Here is a 27,868-nt window from a genome sequence, read left to right as displayed (position 1 = left end):
GGCAGAAATAGAGACACAGATGTAGAGAACAAACCTATGGAGACCAAGGGGGGAAAGTGGGGGTGTGGGATGAATTGGAAGATTGGGATTGACATATATACACTAATATGTATAAAATCGATAACTAATAAGAACCTGCTGTATAAAAAAATAATGAAATGAAATTCAAAAAAATGTCTACAGAATAACTTGAAAAACAAAAAAGACACTTCCTTTCATAAGCACATTTCTCTCATCTAAACATCTCTGAACTCATTTACAAGATCGTGAGACTTCTACATGTATAGTGATTACTTATAATGTTTATTTTATTTCTATCATATTTTTCCTGATTTCTACTCACCCTGCTCTTACTTTACCTTTTTTGCCTTTTTCTTGTCTTGTAGTAGACCAAATCCTGATACTTCTTCATCTTTGCTTCTGGAATACTCTATAGTCATGTCATCCAACAAATATAATGTGAGCCACATATGTAAGTCTAAAGTTAAAAAAGATAAAATTAATTAGTTCATATATGTTATTTCACAGTGTATCCAAAGTGTTATCGATTCAATGTGTGATCAATAACCATTTTACTTTGTTTTATTGTATTAAGACCTGAAATATGGTGTGTATTTTACTCTTACAGGACATCTCAATCTGAACCAGCCACCTTTCAATGCTTAATAACTCCATGTGGCTAGTGCCTGCCATGCTGGACAATGTAAGTCTAAAATTTATTCTCCTTTGTCAGCCTTAGGAAAACTAGGGTAATTTAAAAATACCCATTTGGAAATGGAACAAAAAAAGAACAATAATTAACTGTCAATAAACATTACAGTTTTCCTAAGCTTGGGTTATCTATTCAGGAGTTATTCCTCAGGCAAGATCAAAGTGTTCATAACGTGCCAATTATTGCACATTAAATCAGCAAAATTGTTATGTGCTCCTAAAATCAGGAGCTCTAAATCACTACAGAGAGTAGTGAATGTATTCACTAGAAGATAGGATCTAAGAATTTTTTCCCTGTTTTTAAAATTAGCAATCCAAAGTCTTTCAGTTCAATATTGATAAAAATATAACACTGGCATAAATTGAAGAAAACATGATATCATTTAATAATTTTGACATCAGTTTTCCAGTGAACATGATAAATCCCCCCAGTGACAGCATTATTCTTCACTCTGTGAATGCAAAGTGAATAAAGGACACAGACTAACTTATCATGCTCTGGATGGCCTCTACCTACTGTTAAACCATTGCATGTGCATGCCTTGATCACATGCAAACTTCTCTAAAACACTCAACTAGTGGCTGGGGAGGTTATAGTTCTACTGCCAAAGTTCTAATTGAACTAATTTCAATGTAAATATTGGACCTATCTTATCTCCTCATTTTGGCTAGCTTCATAAAGAGAAAAAATAAACTTGAAATAATTCAGTTCAGTGTTGAAAGAACTTATTTCAGACTGTCAGCGCAATGGTTCAAAATGTTCCCCACATAAATCAGTTTAAATGAGCCTGTTTAAAATAACCAAAACTGTGCCTCAATTTCCAGCAACTTGAAACACATAGATTTTTTCTCTTTCCTTTTAGAAGTTATACTTCTAGTGGAGAAAAATTATTTACACCATTTCTTATCATGTAAGATAGATTTAATCTAAGTATAAATAATTTAAAACTTTAAATAATCCTCTCACAATTCATTTTGATTTCTTTTTCTTCTTTTTTTGGCTTTTGTGTGACATGCATATATATATATATATATGTTTCAGGTGAACAGCATTGTAATTCAACATCTGTATATACTACAAAATGATTACCCCCACAAGCCTAGTTATCATCCTTCATCGTACAGTTGATCCCCTTCACCCATTTCACCCACCCACCCACAATCCTCTTGCCTCTGGTAACCATTAGTGTGTTTTCTGTATTCATGAGTTTGTTTTTGTTTTATTTTGTTTGTTCTTTGGGGTTTTTTTTTATACTCCATATATGAGTGAAATCATATAGTATTTGTATTTCTCCGTCTGAATTATTTCACTTAGCATAATATCTTTAAGGTCTATCCATGTTATCATAAATGGCAGGATTTCATTTTTATGGCTGAATAATATTCCATTTTATGTAAACATATACACCATGTCTTCTTTATCCATTCATCCGTCAATGGACACTTAGGTTGTTACCAGATTTGGGCTATTGTAAATAATGCTGCAGTGAACATAAGGTGCGTATATCTTTTTGAATTAGTGTTTTCATGTTCTTCAGTTAAATACCCAGAAGTAGAATAGCTTGGTCATATGGTAGTTCTATTTTTAATTTTCTGAGGCATCTCCATACCGTTTTCTATAGTGGCTTCACCAATTTATATTCCCACCAGCAGTGTATGAGTGTTCACTTTTCTCTGAATTCTCTCCAACATTTGTTGTTTCTTGTCCTTTCCATAACTGCCATCCTAACAGGTGTGAGCTTGATATCTCATTGTAGATTTGACTTGCACTTCCCTAATAATTAGACATCGAGCATCTTAGATGTTGAGCATCTTTTCATGTGTCTCTTGACCACCTGTATGTCTTCTTTGACAAAATGTCTATTCATAGTCTCTGTCCATTTTTTAATCAGAATGTTTGTTTGTTGTTGAGTTGTATGAGTTCTTTATATATTTTGAATATTAACCCCTTATCACATATATGATTTGCAATTATCTTCTCCCTTTCAGTAGGTTGCCTTTTCATTTAGATGATGGTTTCCTTCACTGTGCAGAACTTTTTCAGTTTTAGTTTGATGTTACCCCATTCTCATTTGCTTATTTTTACTTTTTTTCCCTTTCCTTTGGAGTCACATTCAAAAAAAAACAACTCTAAGTCCCATGTCAGTGAAGTGACTACCTATGTTTTCTTCAAGGACTGTTAGGATCTCAAGTCTTACATTTAAGTCTTAAATTCATTTTGAGTTAGTTTTTTTGTATAGTGTAAGATAGTGATCTAATTTCATTCTTTTTCATGTGGCTGTCCAGTTTTCCTAACACCATTTATTGAAAACACTGTTCTTCTCCATTATAAGTTCTTTACTCCTTTGCCATAAATTAGTTGTTCTTATATGTGTGGGTTTATTTCTGGGCTTTCAGTTTTGTTTCATTGATCTGTATGACTGTTTATGTGCCAGAATATGTTGTTTTGATTACTATACCTTTATAGTAATCAGGGAGTTTGATACCTCCAGCTTTGTTCTTCTTTCTCAGATTGTTTTGGCTATTCAGGATCTTTTTGTGGTTTCATACAAATATTAGAATTATTCACTCTAGTTCTGTGAAATGTGCCATTGGAATTTTGAAAAGGATTGCACTGAATTTGTAGGTTGCTTTGGGTAGTATGGACATTTTAACAATACTGAGTCTTCCAATCCACGACCAGGAAATTTCTTTCTATTTATTTGTGTCTTCTTCAGTTTCTTTCGTCGGTGTCTTATACTTTTCCAAGTACAGGTCTTTCACCTCCTTGGTTAAATTTATTCCTAGGTATTTTATTCTTTTTGATGCAGTGGTAAATGGGACTTTTAAAAATTTCTCTTTCTGATAGTTTGTTATTCCTGTATAGAAATGCCACAGATTTCTGTATACTTATTTTGTATCCTATGACTTTACAGGATTCATTTATTAGTTCTAACGGCTTTTTGTTGGAGTCTTTAGGGTTTCTAGATATAGTATGATGTCATCTGCAAATAGTGACAGTTTTACTTCTTCCTGATTTGGATGCCCTTTATTTCTTTTTCTTGCCTAATTGCTCTGGCTAGGACTTCCAATACTATGTTAAATAAAAGTGGCAAGAGTGGGCATCCTGTCTTGTTCCTTATCTTAGAGGGAAAGCTTTGAGCTTTTCACCATTGATCATGATGTTAGCTGTGGGTTTGTCATATGTGACTTCATTATGCTGAGGTACTTTCCCTTTAAACCCATTTTGTTGAGAGTTTTTTGATAAATGGATGTTGAATTTTGTCAAATGCCTTTTCTGCATCTATTGAGATGATCATATGATTTTCATACTTTATTTTGTTAAAGTGATGTATCACACCGATTGATTTACAGGTATTGAACCGTCCTTGCATCCCTGGAATAAATCCCCCTTAATTATGGTGTATGATTCTTTTACTATATTGTTAGTTTTGGTTTACTAATGTTTTGTTGGGGATTATGCATCTTCAATTTTTGTAAGTTTGAGTCCTGTCCTGGACTTCGTTTGTTGGGACATTTTTGATCACTGTTTCAATCTCCTTACTAGTAATCAGTGTATTCAAATTTTATATTTCTTCATGAGTCACCCTTACAAGAGTGTATGTTTCTAAGAATTTATCCATTTCTTCTAGGTTGTCCAATTTGTTGGTGTATAATTGTTCATCGTAGTCTCTTATGATCCTTTGTATTTCTGTGGTGTCAGTTTTAACTTCTACCCTTTCACCTCTAATTTTATTTGAGTCCTGTCTTTTTTTCTTGGTTAGTTTAGATAAAGATTGGTCAATTTTGTTTGCCTTTTCAAAGAACCAGCTCTTAGTTTTTTCTTAGTTTCCTTTTAATTTATTTGCTCTGATCTTTATTATTTTCTTCTTTATACTAATTCTGGACTTTGTTCTTTTTCTGTATTTTGGGGGTATAGGTAAATTGTTTATTTGGGATTTTTCTTGTTCCTGGAGGTAGGCTCTATTGCTATGAACATCTCTCTTCGAGTGAAACAGAAACAGACTCACAGACATAGAGAAGGGACTTGTGACTGCCAAGGAGGAGGGGGGATGGGGCAGGGTTGAAATGGTAGCTTGGGACTAGCAGATGCAAACTATTATATATAGAATGGATAAACAACAAGGTCCTATTGTATAGCACAGGGAACTAAATATATTCAATATCCTGTAATAAACCATAATGAAAAAGAATATATGTACATGTATATATGCATATATAACTGAATCACTTTGCTGTACACCAGAAACTAACATAACATTGTAAGTCAACTATACTTTAATATAAATAAATAAATATTTTTTAAAAATTTAAAAGAACCATTTGCACTGCATCCCATAGACAACTATACTTTAATATAAATAAATATTTTAAAAACATTTTAAAGAACCATTTGCACTGCATCCCATAGACTTCATGTTATATATCTATTTTCCTTTGCCTCTAGGTATTTTTTATTTCTCCTATGATTTCTTTGATGACTCATTGGTTTTTCAGTAGTATGTTTTTTAATCTCCATTTATGTTTTTTCCCATTTTTTTTCTTGTGATTGGTTTCTAGTTTCATACTTTTGTAGTTGGAGAAGATGTCTGATACGATTTCAGTCTTCTTGAATATATTGATCCTTGTTTTGTGACCTAACATGTGATCTATCCTGGAGAATGTTCCATATGCACTTGAGAAGAATGTGTATTCTGCTGCTTTTGGATAGAATGTTCTGTAGATATCTGTTGAGCAATTGGGTCTATTGTGTCATTTATGTCTGATGTTTCCCTGTTGATTTTCTATCTTGATGATCTGTCCATTGATGCAAGTTGGATGTTAAAGTCCCCTACTTTAACAAGAAATTGCTTTCAATTTCTTCCTTTAAGTCTGTTAATATTTGCTTTATATCTCTTGGTGCTCCTCTGTTGGGTGCATATACATTTATAAATGTATATCTTCTTGCTGGATTGACCCTTTTATCATTATGTAATGCTCTTCTTTGTCTTTTATTATAGTCTTTGTTTTAATTCTATTTTGTCTGGTATGAGTATAGCTACTCCAGCTTTCTGTTCATTTCCATGTGCATAGAATATATTTTTCCATCCCTTCACTTTCAGTCTGTATGTGTCCTTTCTTCTGAAGTAAGTATCTTATTAGCAGCATATAGATTAGTCTTTTTAAAATCCATTCGGCCACTATATGTCTTTTGAATTTAGTCCATTAACATTTAAAGTAATTATTGATAGATATGTAGTTATTGCCATTTTGTTAATTGTTTTCTGGCTGTTTTTTGTAATTCCTCCCTATTTCTTCTCCTCTTTCTCTCTTCCCTTGTGTTTTGGTGGTTTTCTTTACTGTTATGTTTAGACTCCATTCTCATTTTCTTTTTGTATTTACTATAAGTTTTATCCTTGTGGCTGCCATGAGGTTCACATACAACACCATTTATAAGTATTAGCCTGTTTTAAGTTGGTAGCAGCTTAAATTTGAACATACTTCAAAGCTTTATCTTTTTATAGTTTAAAAATATACTTTTTATACTTGTTATACTTTTGGTGACAAATTTTACATCGTTTTATTTTATGCATCCCTTAAATAATTACTGTAATTTTAGTTATTTTTACTACTTGTGTCTTTTAACCTTCAAGCTTGCTTTATAAGTAAAAGATCAATCCACTGCCTCTTTTATGTACTTACCCTTTCCAGGGAGATTTTTACTTTTGTGTGTTTTCTAACTGTGCCATTTCTTTTCAACTTAGAGAAATCCTTTTAATATTCTTGTAGGGCTGGTTTAGTGGTGATGAACCCCTTTAACTTTTGTTTGTCTGGGAAATTCTTGACCTCTCCTTCAATTCTGAGTGATAACCTTGCAGGGTAGAGAGTTTTTGTTTGGTATTTTTTTTCTTTCATCACTTTGAATATGTCATGCCACTCCCTTCTGACCTATAAAGTTTCTACTGAAAAACCTGCCAATAGCTTTATGGGGTTTGTCTTGTATGTAACAAATTGTTTTTCTCTTGCTGCTTTTAGAATTCTCTCTTTATCCTTAATTTTTAACATTTTAATTATAATGTGTTTTGGTTTGTGTCTTTTTGTGTTCATCTTATTTAGAATTCTCTGGATTTCCTGGACCTATATGTCTGTTTCCTTCCCCAGATTGGGGAAGTTTTCAGCCACTATTTCTTCAAATAATTTTTCTGGCCCTTTCTCTCTTATTCTGGGACTCCTATAATACAAATGTTACTCCACTTCATGTTGTTCCAAAGGTACCTTCAGGTAGCTTCACTTTAATAAAATTCTTTTTTCATTTTGCTGCTCTGTCTGAGTGAGTTTCATTGTTTTGTCTTCCAGCTCACTGATTTGTTCTTCTACCTCATCTATTCTGATATTGAATGCCTGTAGTGTATTTTTCAGTTCAATTATAATTTCTGTTTGATATTTTCTTATATTTTCTATCTCTTTGTTGAAGTTCTCTTTGTGTTCATCCATTCTTCTCCCAAGTTCTGTGAGCATCTTTATGACCAATACTTTGAACACTTCATCAGGCAGATTGCTCATCTCCATTTCACTTACCTCTTTTGCTAAGGGTTTTGTTCTTTTGATTGAAACATATTCCTCTGTCTCCTCATTTTGCCTAATTCTCTGCATTTGTTACTATGTGTTAGGTATGTCAGCTATGTCTCCCAGTTTTGAAGGACTGACCTTATTTAAAGGATGTCCTGTGGGGCTCAGAAGTGTAATCCCACCTGGCCATCAGAGCCAGGTGCTCAGAGGGTGTCCCCTATGTGTTCTGTGTGTGCCTTTCCATTATGGTAGGGCTGCAGCTGCTGCAGGGCACTGATGGGTGGGGCTATCACACAGCTGTGAGGCGCAGCTGAGGTGCAGTGTGGGTGGGGCTCTCCGTGGGATGTGCTCACAGGTGATAACAGGTTAGATAAAGAATTCCAAAATGGCACTTGCACTTCCTACTCAACCTTTTTTTCTTCCATCTTTCCTTCACAGAGGTCATACCTGAACCAAAGTTCTCCCCTGAACCAAAGCCTCCTCCAGCTCCCCATTTTCCCTCATAGGCATTTTTCCCAATAAATAACTTGCACATTTAATTCCATTCTGGTGTCTTCTTCTCAGAGGAAGCAAACTAATACATCATTCTTAACTTTCTTCTAGTCTTAAGATACGTCCCTTCCTCCTCCTGCCCAAGGATAGCTCATTCAATAATACTCTTGACCACAACCCCTCCTGTCATCTCCAGGACCTTTTTACTCCCTCATTCTTACTTACAATACTTCTAATTTTCTTCTTGGTATACACAGTCTTTCTCAACTAAACAGCAACTACTAATACATATGCCCTGGAAACTGGACCTTTCAGTCTGGATTTGTTTAAGAAAGCAGAGCCACTTTAAAATTCCAGGAATAAAGGGTTTGTTATAAGAATAAGGATTTATCTGAAGGATAGAAGAGCTGGGGGAACAAAGATCAGGGAATTCACCACCAAAGTTCAGAAAAAGTGAAACAGGCACTGATGACCACAATCTGAAGCACTGAGGCAACAGGTTATCTATCTAAAGTTCATGTGAAACTTGGAATTTTCAAGTTTCTCTGAAAAGTTTTCATTGACTAATTTACTCCAAAGCAATGAAGCAGGTGGTTCTCAAACAAACATAAAAAAGACTAACTCTCATTCAGGTTTGGCATTAGCAAAATCTATGACCATATGATAACCAAAATCATATGATAACCAGAGTTATCAGGGCTTACAACTAACTAGAAAACTTGTGACTGTAAGAACTCTGGAAGCCTGGGTCATTTCAGCACCTCTTTTCCTCTCTCTGCTCTCAGCTAGTTGTCCCTCATGGCCAGGACTGAGTTTCACTAGAACCTCCAAAAATGAAAGAAAGGAAACTACAAAATTATATTTCTCTTACCTAATTCAGAAAAATATGAGGAGAATGCTCCCTTTCTTAGTACTATTTTTATCAGGTCCTCAAAAAATTGTGCAAAAAAATATGATTTCTCATCACATATCTATAGCAATTAGAAAGGAAATGTTAGGTTTGTTATTTCTTTATTTGAGGACAAATGGTTAAATTGCAGGAAAATGAGGTATTCATTCTGTCTTTACAAGAACCCGGGAGATCAGATTCTCTGGCAAGTGTCTAACCATCCTACTTCTACTGAAATATTTTTGTGATATATGCTAACTATCCATTGAGCACTTACTTCATATTCACTTCTAAATAATTCCCCAGAAATTTAGAAATATATGTTCACTTTTCTCTCACCTATGTATAAAACATATATCCAGAGAGTTACTCAGAACTGTTAGAAATCCAAAGGTGGTATAACATGTCTGTTGTCCTGATGGAGGACATCTCAAGAAACAATCGTATTGACAGCCATAGGAGCAGAGGAGAATGCAATGCGTATATACAACAGTGCTATCACATCAGCTCAAGGACTGCAGCCTAAAGTATATTACAAGTTAGCAGAAACTCAGCTAAAATGTTTAAGAAAGGGAGCAGTCATCCAAGGAGCATTCATTTAGAAATATAACTGAGACAAAATTTCCTAGTTCATAGGATTCCTTTTTGGATACAAACTATGCATTTGTGTAAGCTGGAAAAATCTGGAAGAACGTTGCTTTCAATATCATAAACATGGTTTGTTCACATATTCGCCAAATGACCTGGGGCAAAATAGCTTCTGTAGCATCTCAGATTCCTCATTTGACTTTTAAAAATATTTATCTTAATTACCACCAATAAGGCTATTATGGAAATTAAAGGCAATCTTGTGTGTAAACTAAATACACACACACACACAGATTAAAATAAAGGTAAAATAATTATTATTTCTTAAAGACTATGTTTCTTTTGTTTTTTTGCGGTACACGGGCCTTTCACTGTTGTGGCCTCTCCCGTTGCGGAGCACAGGCTCCGGACGCGCAGGCTCAGCGGCCGTGGCTCACGGGCCCAGCCGCTCCGCGGCATGTGGGATCTTCCCGGACCGGGGCACAAACCCATTTCCCCTGCATCGGCAGGCGGACTCTCAACCACTGCACCACCAGGGAAGCCCCCTAAAGACTATCTTGATTAAACCCTGAGAAAGTCAGGTTCATGCTGTTTCATAACATCATGTAATGATTAAAGTGGCAATATAATAATGTGTCCTTTCTCTTTTAATTAATTTATGTTCCTTCTCTTCTTCAAAAGTCAGCTCAAAGCTTCTACAAGAAGCTTAAGAGGGTATACAGAAATATTCAAAGATGAAATGTCATTATATCTGCAACTTATTTTGAAATGTGGCAGGGGGCGGAGTTGAGATCGTGGACCGGGAGGACGCAGAATTCGCGTCTCTGCACAACTAGGGCACCTACCAGGCACTGGTGGAGGACCACAGACACCTAAGAGGATGGGAGGAACCCCCAGCGACTGGCTAGGATGTGGGGTGTGGGGGGGGGCAATAAGGAAGGAGGAGAAATGGAGGCGAGACAGGATTGGCGCCCCAGAGGGGCCGCTGGGGTGAGGAAGGGATCCCACACCCAAAGGGGGAAATTGGGGGACCATCGGGGAGGGCAGAGGATCAAAAAGGAGTGTGGCCAGGTTTTCCGTGCCCACTTGGGCCCCCAGGAGCCTTCTGAGATCCTGGGCCTGATCCTCTGCCCACTGAGGTCCCCTCCAGCCACGCAGGTCCTGACGGAGTGGGAGGGAGGGAAGGGGGAGCAAAAGTAAAGGCCAGATCTACAGGACCGGCACCCTGAGGGAAGGCTGGGGGAGGTGAGGAGTTCCTACGCCCAGTGGGACCCACCCCCAGTTAGCGGTCCAGCGGTGACGGGGAAGACCCTGGGGGAGACAGTGGGGGTGGGGTGCGAAGGAACAGACGGGAACGGGGCCAGTGCCTTCCCTGTCCACTTAGGAACCGGGTAGCCTGTTGGGTTCTGGGGCCTAATCCTCTGCCCTTGGAGCCTCCCTCCTACCATGCAGAGCCCAAGCCCCGCAGGACCCTACCTCTACACTCAGAGACACCCTCTGAGACCCTCTCCAACTGCACTGACCCTAAACCCCAGCCTCAAACCCTCACCCAGGGCCTTCCCTCCAAACTCCAGAACTCCACACTCCAGAAGACCCCCTTTGGACGTGCTGCCTCTCCCCTTACACACAGGTCCTAAGCAGAGGCCCCGCCCCATGCTTGAACATCACCCCACCTAGGACCCACCCCCAAGGCCTTTTTCAGCTGCGTGGGTCCTCAGCCTAGGCCCCACCCCATGCTCAAACGTCACCCCCCCCCCCCACTGCCTAGGGCCCACCCCATCCTAAACCCAGCCCCTGCCTAAGTTCTACCCCTTGCCTAAACTCCACCCCCCATATCCAAGGCCTTTTTTTTTTCTTTCTCTTTTTTCTTCTTTTAGGTTAGGGTTCTGTTTCAACTTGTTGATTCATTTATATTTTTATTTTTTCTAATAAATCTTTTATTTTTCTAATTTTATTTTATTCTTTATACTTTGTTATTGTTCTGCTCCTTTTGGCTTGTTCCCCTGTTTGTTTGTTTTTTTTCTTTTTTCTGCTGTGGTTTTGTTTTACCTTGTTGCAGTTGTTTCAATTATATTTTTATTTTTCCTAATATATTTTTTATCTTTCCAATTTTATTTTATTTTTTATTCTTTGCTGTTGTACTGCTCTATTTTTCTTTTATTTTTTGCTGTGCTGCATGGCTTGTGCGATCTTGGTACCCAGCCAGAGGTCAGGCCCAAGCTTCTATGGTGGGAGCACCGAGTCTAAACCACTGGACTAAGAGAGAACCTCAGACCCAGGGAATATTAATAAGAGTGAGGCTTCCCTGAGGTCCTCATCTCAGCACCAAGATCTGGCTCTACCCAACTGCCTTCAAACTCCAGTGCTGGAGGCCTCAGGCCAAACAACCAGTAAGACAGGAATACAGCCCCACCCAGCAAAAAAAAAAAAAAAAATGAAATGACAAAAAAAAATGTTACAGATGAAGGAGCAAGGTAAAAACCCACAAGACCAAATAAATGAAGATGAAATGGGCAACCTATCTAAAAAAGAATTCAGATTAATGATAGTAAAGATGATCCAGAATCTCAGAAACAGAAGGGAGAAAATACAAGAAATGTTTGACAAGGATCTAGAAGAACTAAAGAGCAAACAGTGATGATCAACACAATAACTGAAATTTAAAATACTCTAGAAGGAATCAATAGCAGAATAGAGGAGGCAGAAGAACGGATAAGTGACCTGGAAGACAGGATAGTGGATATAACTGCTATGGAGGAGAATAGAGAAAAAAGAATGAAAATAATTGAGGACAGTCTCAGAGACCTCTGGGACAACATTAAATGCACCAACATTCAAATTATAGGGGTCCCAGAAGAAGAAGAGAAAAAGACAGGGTCTGAGAAAATATTTGATTATAGTTGAAAACGTCCCTAACGTGGGAAAGGAAACAGTCAATCAAGTCCAGGAAGTGCAGAGAGTCCCATACAGGATAAACCAAGGAGGAACATACCGAGACACATATTAATCAAACTGTCAAAAATTAAATACAAAGAAAAAATATTAAAAGCAGCAAGGGAAAAGCAACAAATAACATACAAGGGAGTCCCCATAAGGTTATCAGCTGATCTTTCAGCAGAAACTCTGCAAGCCAGAAGGGAGTGGCAGGACATATTTAAAGTGATGAAAAGGAAAAACCTACAACCAAGATTACTCCACCCTGCAAGGATCTCATTCAGATTCAATGGATAAATCAAAAGCTTTACAGATAAGCAAAAGCTACAAGAATTCAGCACCACCAAACCAGCTTTACAGCAAATGCTAAGGGAACTTATCTAAGTGGGAAACACAAGAGAAGAAAAAGACCCACAAAAACAGGCACAAATCAAAAAGAAAATGGTAATAGGAACATACATATCGATAATCACCTTGAATGTAAATGAATTAAATGCTCCAACCAAAAGACACAGACTGGATGAATGGATACAAAACAAAAAGACCATATATATGCTGTCTAAAAGAAACCGACTTCAGTCCTAGGGACACATACAGACTGAAAGTGAGGGGATGGAAAAAGATATTCCATGCAAATGGAAATCACAAGCTGGAGTAGCAATATTCATATCAGATAAAATAGACTTTAAAATAAAGAATGTTACAAGAGATAAGGAAGGACGCTACATAATGATCAAGGGAGCAATCCAAGAAGAAAACATAACAATTTTACAAATATTTATGCACCCAACATAGGAGCACCTCAATACAAAAGGCAAATTGTAACAGCCATAAAAGGAGAAATCAACAGTAACACAATAATAGTGGGAGATTTTAATACCCCACTTACACCAATAGACCATCCAGACAGAAAGTTAATAAGGAAACACAAGCTTTAAATGACACAATAGACCAGATAGACTTAATTGATATTTTTAGGACATTACACCCAAAAGCAGAAGAATAAACTTTCTTATCAAGTGCACACGGAACATTCTCCAGAATAGGTCACATCTTGGGTCACAAATCAAGCCTTGGAAAATTTAAGAAAATTGAAATTTTATCAAGTATCTTTTCCAACCACAACTCTATAGGTTAGAAATCAGTTACAGAAAAAAAAAAAAAAAGTAAAAAACACAAATACATGGAGCCTAAACAGTGTGCTGCTAAATAACCAAGAGATCACTGAAGAAATCAAAGAAGAAATTCAAAAATACCTAGAAACAAATGACAATGAAGACGCGACGATCCAAAACCTATGGGACACAGCAGAGGCAGTTCTAAGAGGGAAGTTCATAGTAATTCCTGCTCACCTCAAGAAACAAGAAAAATCTCACATAAACAATCTAACCTTACACCTAAAGCAACTAGAAAAAGAAGAACAAAGAAAACCCAAAGTTAGTAGAAGGAAGAAATCATAAGTATCAGAGCAGAGAAAAACAAAATAGAAATGAAGAAAACAATAGGAAAGATCAATAAAACTAAAAGTTGGTTCTTTGAGATGATAAACAAAATTGATAACCTTTAGCCAGACTCATCAAGAAAAAAACAACCCAAATCAATAAAATTAGAAATGAAAAAGGAGAACTTACAATGGACACCACAGAAATACAAAAGATCATAAGAGACTATGACAAGCAACTATATGCCAATAAAATGGACAACCAGGAAGAAATGGACAAATTCTTGGAAAAGTACAACCTTCCAAGATCGAACCAGGAAGAATTAGAAAATATAAACAGACCAATCATAGGTAATGAAATTGAAACCAAAATTAAAAATCTTCCAACAAACAGAAGTCCAGGACCAGATGGCTTCACAGGCAAATTCTGTCAAACATTTAGAGAAGAGTTAATACCTATCCTTCTCAAACTCTTCCAAAAAATTACAGAGGGAGAAACACCCGCAAACGCATGCTATGAGGCCACCATCACCATGCTACCAAAACAGATAAAGATATCACAAAAAAAGAAAATTATAGGCCAGTATCACCAATGAACATAGATGCAAAAATCCTCAACAAAACACTAGCAAACAGAATCCAACAACACATTAACAGGATCATACACCATGATCAAGTGGGATTTACCCCAGGGATCCAAGGATCCTTCAATATATGCAAATCAATGTGATACACTATATTAACAAATTAAAGAATAAAAACCATATGATCATCTCAATAGAGGCAGAAAAAGCTTTTGACAGAATTCAACACACATTTGTGATAAAAACTCTCCAGAAAGTGGGCAGAGAGGGAACCTACCTCAACATAATAAAAGCCATATATGACAAACCCCCAGCAAACATCATTCTCAATGGTGAAAAACTGAAAGCTTTTCCTCTAAGATCAGGAACATGAAAAGGATGTCAACTCTTGCCACTATTATTCAACATAGTATTGGAAGTCCTAGCCACAGCAATCAAAGAAGAAAAAGAAATAAAAGGAATAGAAATTGGGCAACAAGAAGTAAAACTGTCACTGTTTGCCAATGACATGATACTATACAAAGAAAATCCTAAAGATGCCACCAGAAAACTACTAGAACTAATCAGTGAATTTGATAAAGTTGCAGGATACAAAATTAATGCACAGAAATCTCTTGCATTCCTATACACTAGCAATGAAAAATCAGAGAAATTAAGCAAACAATCCCATTTACTATTGCAACAAAAGGAATAAAATACCTAGGAATAAACCTACCTAAGGAGGCAAAAGTCCTTATTCAGAAAACTATAAAACACTGATGAAAGAAATCAAAGGTAACATAAACAGATGGAGAGGTATACTATGCTCCTGGATTGGAATAATCAGTATTGTTAAAATGACTATACTACCCAAAGCAATCTACAGGTTCAATGCAATCCCTATCAAGTTACCAATGGCATTTTTCACAGAACTAGAAGAAGAAATTTTACAATTTGTATGGAAACACAAAAGACCCCGAATAGCCAAAGCAATCTTAAGCAAGAAAAATGGAGCTGGAGTAATCAGATTCCCTGACTTCAGACTATACTACAAAGCTACAGTAATCAAGACAGTATGGTACTAGCACAAAAACAGAAATATAGATCAATGGAACAGGATAGAAAGCCCAGAGCACATATGGTCACCTTATCTTTGATGCACATATGGTCACCTTATCTTTGACAAAGGAGGCAAGTATATACAATGGAGAAAAGACAGCCTCTTCAATAAGTGGTGCTGGGGAAAATGGATAGATATCTGTAAAAGAATGAAATTAGAACACACCCTAACATCATACACAAAAATAAACTCAAAATGGATTAAAGACCTAAATGTAAGGCCTGACACTATAAAACTCTTAGAGGAAAGCATAGGCAGAACACTGTATGACATAAATCACAGCAAGATCCTTTTTTTTTTTTTTTTTTTTGCAGTATGCAGGCCTCTCACTGTTGCGGCCTCTCCCGTTGTTGCGGAGCACAGGCTCCGGACACGCAGGCTCAGCAGCCATGGCTCATGAGCCTAGCCGCTCCGCGGTATGTGGGATCTTCCCGGACCGGGGCACGAACCTGTATCCCCTGCATCGGCAGGTGGACTCTCAACCACTGTGCCACCAGGGAAGCCCAGCAAGATCCTTTTTGACCCACTTCCTAGAGTAAGGGAAATAAAAACAAAAATAAACAAAGGGGACCTAATGAAACTTCAAAGCTTTTGCAAAGCAAAGGAAACCATAAACAAGACGAAAAGATAACCCTCAGAATGGGAGAAAATATTTGCAAATGAAGAAACTGACAAAGGATTAATCCCCCAAATATACAAGCAGCTCATGCAGCTCAAAATCACAAAAACAAACAACCCAATCCAAAAATGGGCAGAAGACCTAAATAGACATTTCTCCAAAGAAGACATACAGATAGCCAACAAATAAAAGATGCTCAACATCACCAATCATTAGAGAAATGGAAATCAAAACCATAATGAGGTATCACCTCACACCAGTCAGAATTGCCATCATCAAAAAATCTACAAACAATAAATGCTGGAGAGGGTGTGGAGAAAAGGGAACCCTCCTGCACTGTTGGTGGGAATGTAAATTGATAGAGCCACTATGGAGAACAGTATGGCAGTTCCTTAAGAAACTAAAACTAGAGCTACTATGTGACCCAGCAATCCCACTCCTGGGCATATACCCTGAGAAAACTATAATTCAAAAATATACGTGTACCACAATGTTCATTGCAGCACTATGTACTGCCAAGACATGGAAGCAACCTAAATGTCCATCAACAGATGAATAAAAGATGTGGCACATATATACAGTGGAATATTACTCAGCCATAAAAAGGAATGAAATTGAGTTATTTGCAGTGAGGTGGATGGACCTAGAGTCTGTCATACAGGGTGAAATAAGTCAGAAAGGGAAAATCAAATACCATAGGCTAATGCATATTTATGGAATTTTAAAAAGTGGTACTGATGAACCTAGTGGAAGGGCAGGAATAAAGATGCAGATGTAGAGAACGGATTTGAGGGCATGGGGGTAAGGGGGGTAAGCTGGGATGAAGTGAGAGAGTAGCATTGACCTATATACACTAACAAATGTAAAATGGATGGCTAGTGGGAAGCTGCTGCATAGCACAAGGAGATCAACTAGATGCTTTGTTACGACAACCTAGAGGGATGGGATAGGGAGGGTCGGAGGGAGGCTCAAGAAGGAGGAGATATGGGGATATATGTATACATATAGCTGATTCACTTTGTTGTACAGCAGAAACTGACCCAACATTGTAAAGCATTTATACTCCAGTAAAAATGCGAAAAAAAAATGTGGCAAAATGTTAAAAGTGGGAATCTTAGGGAAGGATGCTTATTAAACTATTTGTTTAACTTGTCTCCAAGTTAAAACGTTTTCAAAATAAAAAGTTGATGCAGGAAGCAGAATACATTCTCTCTCTCACTTCAGTCCTTCACATAGCTGTTCTTTCTCCTAGCACAGTATCTCCCTTCACCCTCTTAGTCCAGAATTTATTACAGTGGTGAAGTTTAGAGCCGTAGATCCTGATTCTGCCACATTCAAGGGGTTATTGGACTTCTGAAATGTTATTTTATCTTTCTGAGCCTCAGTTTTCTTATTTGTATAACAAGAATTTTAATAGTATTGAGTCCAAAGACATATAGTTGATAGTACCTAACTCATGAATTTATTTACTTTAGAACTATGCAAAGTAGCTTCAGTAACCTTTTGGGCTTCAACTTTCTTACTTGTAAATGAAGAACAATGACACCTCATAGAATTGTTGTGAAGATGAGTAGAGATGATAACTGTGAAAATATTTTGTAAACTGCAAAGTTCTATTATTATTATTATTATTAATTTATGAATTTTAAGTGCCTAATATCATACTAGCCACATGGTATGGGCTTAGAAATAATTATGAATAGGTTTTTGAATTTTTAGTAAAAAACTTTTTCTACAGTAACCTGTTAGATTGGACCACTGCTCTGTTCCCCTCAGCAGTTGTGTACCATTTGTATGGTGTGAATTTGTTGCTCATGTACTGATGTCTCTAGATGTTAACAGCATCTGTTGGGAGGAAATCCAATATTGGTCACTGTGGGGATCCTACCACTCCTTTAATATTGTACAAGATCCCTAATATTTATATAATTTGGTAAAAGTGAGGAAGATCTTCTGATGTTCAGTCCATTATGATCACTACTGAGATGCCCACTGTCCAAGTCTACACGGTCCACATGAAGATCAGTGAGTTGGTTAACAGTGTCTGCACCTTCTGAGGCAAATTTCACCACTGGGACATTTACCACCCAACTAAGGGAACACTGTGAGTGTCCGGTCCCCAGGCGTGCACACAGTCAACTCCATCAGGCCAGTGCACTGATCATCACAGAACCCACCACCTCTCAGTCCTTCTAGTCTTGATAAATCCAACCCTCTTCCCAAGGTAAGCCCACATCTCTCTCTTACTCTGGCAAAGCAAATGCTTCCTTTCCCTCCCCACTCAGTACAGGTTTGGTTAATATCAGTGGACCTGACACACTAAGAACACAAAGAGCTGGCTGGACATCCACAAAGGCAATAGGGGAAGTCATCTTTGACTTTTTGTCTGTTCCTCCATACCAACAACAAAGATACCAAGTAATTAATCAATAACTCATCTGTGATAGTGCAGAAAATTGCACTGACTCTTGCTAGGTCATCAGGATGAACTCCTCTCCAATTTTTTGATAAGTCCATGATATGACTTAAAATAGATTTGTCATACTGGAGTCTGCAGGTGTAGTTTCAGGTATCCATGGTTCTCAGGTTTAAGAAATAGTGATTTAAGGCAAGCAAGTGATCTAAGCAAGCAGATGATATCAGGACCCTGATGGGATTTCTTCTCTGTCCAGAATTTCTATTTCAAAAGTTCAAGAACTGATTTTTAAAATAGCTTTGTGTCTTTCTTTCTAGTCATCTTATTGAAAGATTTTCAAATACCTGGGATTATTGAAACACTGAATATATTGTCTTAATAGAAAAAAAATGGTATAGAGCCTGCTACACCAGATAATTAAATGTGAGTCTTTCTTCGGTTGTCATGTGTTCTTTTCTTAACTCATCACTTTCATAATCTCTGGTACCACTGCAGTTAATTAAATTCTGTTATCTAAAGATTTGGGAATGATAAAATCAAAACTAAAGGAGAATCTCTGGTTTGCTGGGCTTGGACTATAAATACCTAAGATATCAGATATGGGGGGGAAAGTAGTCATTTTAATAGGCATGAACATTTAAAAGCTAAAAGAGGATAGAATCCATTTAGTTCAATTCATATATGACAAATCAGAAAAAAGGACCAAAGACTTTTTTTGTCTGAGGTCACATATTATTATTAAGTTATTTGTTTTAATACAAAAACATTTCCATGAATATATCTTGAATGAGTGGACTGGTTCACTATCATCTTAGACTTTACAATTGGCATTTCCTACTCCTTTTTGGTTACTTTTAATTTAGGGGGAAAAAAAAGAGGAATGAACCTAATTCTTTGAGGGTCTATTAAATTTAGTATCTATGTTTTTAATTTGATTGCTGTCTTTTAGCTAAGCCTTACCTTTCTTAGTTTTATCCACAAGTAAGCCAACAGTGATTGGTCCCCTTAGGCAGACTATGCTTCCATCACATGCTCATTGAGATAAAATCACAGTGCTTTATCACAACCCAGCAAAACACACACCTAAACCAAAAAGCATTATCAATTAGTACAGATTTTCCTAAATATTTATTTACAATTACAATTATTTACAATTATCTCCTGCTCCAGCTCCCTTAAAATCCAGTCATTAGATTCTTTTCTCCTGTTTTCATCCCAATGTAGCATCTCTATCATTTATTGATCTGTTGTCTCTCAGCTTCAAACTAGCCCCTTTAATCTTTATGATATTGGGACTGGGCTTCTAAAACTACTTCTGTGGTTTCATTCGAGGTTTTGCCAGTAGGAGAAACTAGAGAGAGACTAGAAGGCAGGAGTAGGGAGAAAGAATTCACCATTTCCCTTTTGCTTTCTATTGCTGCTTGGGTCACCCCAGTATGGTTCTTTATCCAAGTAGCACTGTTGGTTCCAGAAGCAGATAGCTCCAGTTTCCAGATTTTTTTCACCTCTTAGATCCAGCCTCACAATGAGGTAATCACCAGGCAAGCAGTTCTGAGGGCCCTTCCTCCAAGTGTTTAGGTTTTTGAGAACCCCAATCTTTTTCTCTTTGTACTAAAAATGAAGCTACTTCCTGAACTTATTATTTTCGTTTTATCTGTATTCCTTCCAAAACCCATTTGACCGATCCCCCACATTAAACTGTCTTTGTTAAAATAGTTGTTGCGGTTTCTCTTTTCCTGATTGGACTCTGACTGACACATGCTCAACATCCCATCTGTTGAAAGAGGTCTTTCATTACGTCTCTCTTGGATTTCAAAGTTCACTTAGCAAAATATTAAGGGAGTGCCTTAATTCATAATTTGCCAAATATATCCCTGCTCAGGACTATAGTTGGGAAAAGAGCTTCAGTTGACCCTTTTCCATCACTTTTGTCTTTCAGTTTCAAATGATGCACAGAAAAATTGTGCTCAAAGGGAATGAGATCAGGATAATCTTGGTCCCAAACAGAGAAGCTGAATGCTCGTTATCCTTTCATTGGCTGGCAGAAACTTCATCCAAACAGATGTCCTAGACCAATTTTTCCATGAATCTTGGTCTTAAATTCAGGATCTTAAAAAAGACTTAGAGGGCTTCCCTGGTGGCGCAGTCGTTGAGAGTCCGCCTGCCGATGCAGGGGACACGGGTTCGTGCCCCGGTCTGGGAAGATCCCACATGCCGCGGAGCGGCTGGGCCCGTGAGCCATGGCCACTGAGCCTGCGCGTCCGGAGCCTGTGCTCCGCAACGGGAGAGGCCACAACAGTGAGAGACCCGCATACCGCAAAAAAAAAAAAAAAAAAAAAAAAAGACTTAGAGATGCAGGACAGCCTTTCATCTGGGTAACTCAGAGGATCACAGATTGAAGCTCCCCCATAGAGAAGAAAGAGATATAACCCCAAAAGGCAGCTCAGGCTCTGACATTGAGGACAATTTTGTATGAATTAAAAGTTACAGCCTGAAAATTATATGTCCATCTGGTACAGGCCAAATCATCCATTCTGAGCAATCCAGGGAATGAAACAGAAAAGAAGTAGGTGATCTAAGGCACTTTAGGTCTAGAAAATTGTCCAGTAGTTTTGAACTCTCCAAAAGAAGAACCAAACAGATAAAGAATACAATAACTGAAATAAAAAATACACTAGAAGGAATCACCAGGTCGATATCACTGAAGAACATAGATGCTAAAATTCTCAATAAAATATTAACAAACTGAATCTAACAATACATTACAAGGATTGTACACAATGACCAAGTGGGACTTATCCCAGTGATGCAAGGAAGATTCAATATCATTAAATCAATCAGTGTGATACACCACATTAACATATTGAAGAATAAAAGATTGTCTCAATAGATGCACAAAAAGCTTTCGACAGAATTCAACATCCATTTGTGATTAAAAAAAAAGAAAAAACCTCAAGAAAATGGATATAGGGACTTCCCTGGTGGTCCAGTGGTAAAGAATCTGCCTTCCAATGCAGGGGACGTGAGTTCTATCCCTGGCTGGGGAAGTAGGATCCCACATGCTGTGGGGCAGTTGGGCTCACATGCCACAACTACTGAGCTCGCACGCCTCAACTAGAGAGTCTGCATGCCACAAACTACAGTGCCCATGCTCTCTGGAACCCACATGCCACAACTACAGAGCCCACCTGCTCTGGAGCCTGTGGGCCACAACTAGAGAAGAGAAAAACCACATGCCACAGCTAGAGAGAAGCCCATGCACTGCAACAAAGATCCCATGTGCCTCAACTAAGACCCAACACAGCCAAAAATAAATAAATAATAAATATTTTTTAAAAAATCTTTAAAAAAAAAAAACCCAAATGGATATAGAGGGAACATACCTCAATATAATAAAGGCCATTTATGGCAAGCCCACAGCTAATATCATACTCAATGGTGAAAAGATGAAAACATTTCCTCTAAGATCAGCAACAGGACAAGGATGCCAAGCTCTTGCCACTTTTATTCAACATATTATTGGAAGTCCTAGCCACAGCAATCAGACAACAAAAAGAAATAAAAGAAATCCAAATTGGAAAAGAAAAAGTAATACCTGTGACAGTTTGCAGATGACATGATACTATACAAAGAAAATCCTAAAAACAGCACCAAAAAAACCAACGAATTCAGTAAAGTTGCGGGATACAAAATTAACATACAGAAATCTGTTGCATTTCTGTCCTCTAACAATGAACTGTCAGAAAGAAAAAATGAAGAAAACAGTCACATTTATCATTGCATCAAAAAGAATAAAATACCTAGGAATAAATCTAACCAAAGCAGTAAAAGACCTGTATTCAGAGAGCTATAAGACATTGATGAAAGAAACTGAAGATAACACAAGCAGATGAAAAGATATAACATGTTTATGAATTGGAAGAATTAATATTGTTAAAATGACCATAATACGCAAAGCAATCTACAGGTACAATGCAATACCTATCAAGATACCAATGATATTTTTCACAGAACTAGAACAAATAATTCTAAAATTTGTATGGAAACACAAAAGACTTAGAATAGACAAAACAATCTTGAGAAAGAAGAACAGAGCTGGAGGTATTATGCTCCCTGACTTCAGACTGTACTACAAATCGACAGTAATCAAAACAGTGTGGTACTGGCATAAAACAGACACGAAGACTAATGGAACAGAATAGAGAGCCCAGAAATGAACACTTCTTATATGGGCAATTAATCTATGACAAAGGAGGCAAGAATATACAATGGGGAAAAAACAGCTTTTTCAGTAAATGGTCTTGGAAAACTGGACAGCTACATACAGAAGAATCAAACTAGAATATTCTATCACACCATGCACAAAAATTCAAGATGGATTAAAGACTTAATAGGAAGACTTGATACCATGAAACTTCTAGAAGAAAACATAGGCAGTAAGTTCTTTGACATCGGTTTTAGTAATTTTTTTTTTTTTGGATATGTCTCCTTGGGCAAGGGTAAAAAAAAGCAAAAGTAAATAAATGGGACTACATCAAACTAAAAGGCTTTTGCACAGCAAAAGAAACTATCAGACAAAACGAAAAGGCCATCTACTGAATGGGAGAAGATATTAGCAAATGACACATCCAACAGTGGGTTAATACCCCCAAAATACAAAGAACTCATACAACTCAACATCAAAAAAAAGAAAATCTGATAAAAAATGGGCAGAGGATCTAAATAGACATTTCTCCAAAGAAGACATACAGATGGTCAACAGGCACTGAAAAGGTGCTCAACATCACTAATCATCAGGGAAATGCAAACCAAAACCAAAATGAGATTTCACCTCACACCCATCAGAATGGCTATCGTCAAAAAGACAGCAAATAATAAATTTTGGTGAGGATATGGGGAAAAGGAAACCCTCCTACACTGTTGGTGAGAATGTAAACTGGTGCAGCCACTGTGGAAAACAGTATGGAGCTTTCTCAAAAAGCTAAAACTAGAACTACCATATGACCCAGTGATTCCACTCCTGGGTATATATCTGAAAAAGACAAAAACACTAACTCAAAAAGATACATGCACCCCAGTGTTCATAGCAGCATTATTTACAGCTGCCAAGATATGAAAGCAACCAAAGCGTCGATCAATAGATGAATGCATAAAGAAGATGTGGTACATATATACAACGGAATACTACTCAGCCATAAAAAGTGAAAGTTTTCCATTTGCAGCAACGTGGATGGGCTTGGAAGGGATTATGCTAAGTGAAATGAGTCAGAAAACTACAAATATCTCATGATCTCACTTATGTTCAGACTCTAAAACACAAAACAGAGAAATAAACAAGACAAAATGAGAACAGACTCATAGATACAGAGAACAAACAGGTTGTTGCCAGAAGGAAGGAGGGTGGGAGAAATAGGTGAAAGGGATTAAGACTTACAAATCTCCAGTTATAGAATAAATAAGTCACAGGGATGTAATATACATTATAAGGAATAAGATCAATAATATTGAAATAACTTTGTTTGGGGACAGATGGTTACTAGACTTGTAGTGGTAATCATTTCATAATGTCTGCAAATGTCAAATCATTATGTAGTACACCTGAAACTAACATAATATTGTATGTCAACTATACTTGAATTTAAAAAAGAAACATTCAGGGACTTCCCTTGTGGTCCAGTGGTTGGGACTCCACACTTTCATTGCAGGGGGTGCAAGTTCAATCCCTGGTTGGGAAACTAAGATCCCACATGCTGCCTGGGGCGGCCAAAAAGAAAAAAAGAAAGAAACATTCAGAAGATAAGTGATCCTTAAACATAGGAGTTAAATACCAAGTGATATACTCGCATGAAACAAGAAATTCTAGATCTCCTTTGTCAAACATATGTGAAATAGAGAGGCCCTTTCAAACTAAACCCCGATTCCTTTTTCAAAGGCTATTTCTTTCACCCAAAGTGTTTTAGGTATAAAATAATGTTATCCCAATCTAGACTACTTTGAACCCAGAGGGGAAAAAAAGGCAGATAATTTCAACACTATAACACAACAATTATAATTTTTGCCTAATACCCTACAGTATTTTTTTTCCAGGTCTGTTTGAAATTTTGAGGATGAAATCTTCACTGTAGATGAAAGAGCCCTTTATAGAGATGACTCATTGTAAAACTCACCACCTCTTTAAATTTATTTATCTCATTTTAGTACAGATGAGAAGATAAAGCCATGGGAAATTTTTTAAAACAGACCTTATTATGGAAAGAGAAAACAGGTTCTCATTAATAAGATTTGGGATAACTCCTGGTGAGACCCAACCTCAAGGTTCCCAGTTGCAGTGAACCAGCTCAGTCCTGCTGTACTTAATTACTGTATTCTTCTGTTGGAAAAAAAATGAGAAAATAATCTAGTCCAAATTTACAAATCAAAAGGTTAAGAAACATTGCCTACTCCAGATCTGAGCATATAGCCTCCTGATTCCATGGGAGAAAGGAAAAGAGAGAGAATCTACCTGTGAATGACTCTTGGGAAATTCATCGCACAGGCTTACCTTGCACTACAGTAAAACCAACAGTAGTTAGAACACAATCTCCAATTAACAGATGAGGGAACTGAGGTGGGAAAGAACAAAATGCAAATAAATGGGCAAGCTCAATAACTCTCCTTCCTTTCCATTTTTTTTTTTTGTTGTTGTTGTTGTTCAATTACACCACACTTTTGTTTGCTTCCCTTTAAGCCCTGAATGCCTATGTTTATGCTGGTTGCCACAGGCCAAAAAGGACTTGTTCAAGTTTCACTTCAATTAGGGAAAAAAGCTTAATTTGAACACTTAATATATAATCTTCCCAAAACTGCTCAATTTGTAAACTATACCTTTTTATCTGAAACTCCAAGGACTGCCTTAGTCAAACATATGGATATATTTGATTATTACAGGCATCCCCCACTTTTTGAAAGTTCGCTTTACACTATTTCACTTTTACGAAAGACCTACATAAGTGCCTGTTTTTGCTAACCAAAAGAAATCCAAAGATTTTCACTTGTGCAGAAAAAGGCAAAAAGCAAAAATGCCATTCAGCATTGGTTTTGCAGGAGCTATTTTAGCTGCAGCGCGCACTCTGAGTAGTGAGAGGGGCCCCGCCCAGCTCCTCCCCAGGAACTACACTCAGCATCTCAGCATCAAGCCACCATAGCTCTGAACTGTGTCTGTGAGCATCTGTGCTTTTTCCTCAATGTGTTCTGTGCATCCATTAGCAAGATGTATCCTAAGGTAATTGCTTCTTCACTATATGCCATTTCTGCTTACGAAAGTTTTCATAGGAATGCTCCACTTTTGAATAGCGAGGGGAACCTGTATTGTTCCAAGTAACATGACTATTTTCCCAACGTAAACATAGCAGATGTTTATGTTTGAAAAAGGATATTTGAGCATGAAACTCTAACCTTGATAATTAAAAAGAAAAAAATTTAGACATATCCAGTGCAGTCAAATGAAACTCAGAATGAATATGTTTCCATTCCTTTTTCTTACATTGATACAGCTTATGATAACTCATACTCCTAGGACCCTGGAATTTGTGAAGGGGTTCACTCGTATAAATTTGAGCTCAGTGTCACCTTTATAATTTCCAACTAAAAGTGTTAGCCTATCTTTGGAGGCTTTGTGTGGTTTTTGTTTTTGTTTTGTTTTTTCTCATCTGTGAAATGAATGTACAAGACAGTATTTTTTTCAGCAAGATTGAAAACTTGTTTTGCAGTGTGACCACCTTCACCACCGCAGCCTCATTGTTGGTAGAATTACCCTGGTCTTCATACCGTGCAGTATTATCTGGGTCTTATTCCTCTCAAACTATCTCTGACTTGCTGTAAAATTTATTCCCTTCACCTCAATTGTGGTAGATGGCTCTAATGGCCCCAAGTTTTCACCCTCCCTATGGCCACATCTTTTGTCATGGGACTTTGCAGTTTCTCTCCTCACTAAAGCAAAGTATATTTCTCCTCCCACCCCCGACTTCAGGGCCAGCATGTGACTTGCTTAGACCTATGCAGTGTTAGTGGATGGGACATGTCCAAAGGCATGAAAAGTCATATGAATGATTGGGCTTGCCCTCTTACACCTTGAAGAAGAACATGCCTAGAATAGCTTGCTGACCTCAAATTAGACATAAGGAAGACCCCCAGCTCATCCCAGATGCAAGAACAAGCCTAGCTCAGACTAACAGAACCATCTACTTAAGCCCAGCCAGATCAGCTGAACCCCAGCTGGCCCATAACAAATGCTGACTGTTGTATGTCACTGAGATTTCTGTAATTGTTAGTTACGCAGCATTACTGTGGCCATATTTAACCGATATATCACTCCTATACCATTGTATTAGATGTCTATTGCTGGGTGAACTATCCCCAAACTTAATGGGTTAAAATGGCAAACATTTCTTATCATTCTGTGGTCAAGAATTTGAAGAGGCTTAGTTGGGTGGTTCTGACTCAGTCTTTCATATGATTGCAGTAAGGATGTTGGCAGGGGCTGCAGTCAGTCATCTGAAGGCTTAACTGGGGCTGGAAGACCTGATGGCTCATTCGTAAGGCTAATGACAAGGGGCCTTAGTTCCTCACATGCTATTGACAGGACACCTCAGTTCCTTGCCATGTGGACCTTTCCATAGGCTGCCTGAGTGTCCTCATGGCCTGGCAGCTAACTTCCCTCTGAGAGAGATAGCACAAAGGAAGCCTCAATGCCTTTATGACCTTGTCTCCAAACCCATATACTGCCACTTCTGCTTTATCATATTCATTAGGAGAGAGCCACTAAATCCAGACCATATTCAAGAAGAGGGAAATTAAGCTTCACCTTTTAAAGGGAGGAGTAGCTAAGACTTTGAACATATTTAAAAGCCACCACAGAATGCATTCTGACATACTATATAAATTCCTCCTACACGCAACATACACTTACTCCTTCCCAAGGCTTCCGAAATTCTCATCCCATTTCATTTACAGCATCAGGTCAAAGTTCAGAATCTCATCATTTAAAGCACGTCCGGGGGCAGAAGAGGCACTTCAGTTGTAGTGTCTTACATATAGCTCCTAGGGTCCAATTCCTCTCCACCCTGTTCACTAAAGAGGCCAATTACCTGTACCCACCCCCACCCCCAACTACAATGGTGAGACAATTGTACAACAGGAGAAAGACCATAATCATCCTCAGATTTTCAAAAATATTTAGAAACCTAACCTTTACAGTTGTTTTCTCCTCAACTCTATAGGAGAGATGTTACTGCTATTTTACTAAAGAGTATATAGGTTTATGAGTTCATATTTAGTGACAACAAGCTAACCCCTCGTGAAAGGACAAAATGATCCTAAAGAAAAATAAATAATCAAGTCACTGGAAACTTGGGTAAAGTTATTAGTTAATAGTGGTGGTGGGAAACCCAGAATGCTTAGATTATAAAAGGCTTAATTAGTCATCTTATATCACTATTAAAAAGACTTTCCAGATGAGCAGCTGTGAGCTATAAGAAGATATCTACTTCTGCTTTACTGGTATTACCT

The 27,868-nt window shown here is 37.5% G+C and overlaps 1 long non-coding RNA gene across 1 annotated transcript; it reads left to right on the top strand.

Moving 5' to 3' along the window:
• The first annotated feature begins 384 nt into the window (after positions 1-384).
• LOC125964355 (uncharacterized) lies at positions 385-25,514 on the top strand. Its single transcript, XR_007477326.1, has 3 exons — positions 385-472; positions 629-703; positions 25,406-25,514. It is a non-coding gene; the product is annotated as an uncharacterized LOC125964355 (long non-coding RNA).
• The last annotated feature ends 2,354 nt before the right edge of the window (positions 25,515-27,868 follow it).

The sequence above is a fragment of the Orcinus orca genome, chromosome 4 (genome assembly GCF_937001465.1).
Source record: "Orcinus orca chromosome 4, mOrcOrc1.1, whole genome shotgun sequence".
In the NCBI taxonomy this organism is placed as follows: domain Eukaryota; kingdom Metazoa; phylum Chordata; class Mammalia; order Artiodactyla; family Delphinidae; genus Orcinus; species Orcinus orca.
This window is presented reverse-complemented; position numbering and strand designations above follow the sequence as displayed.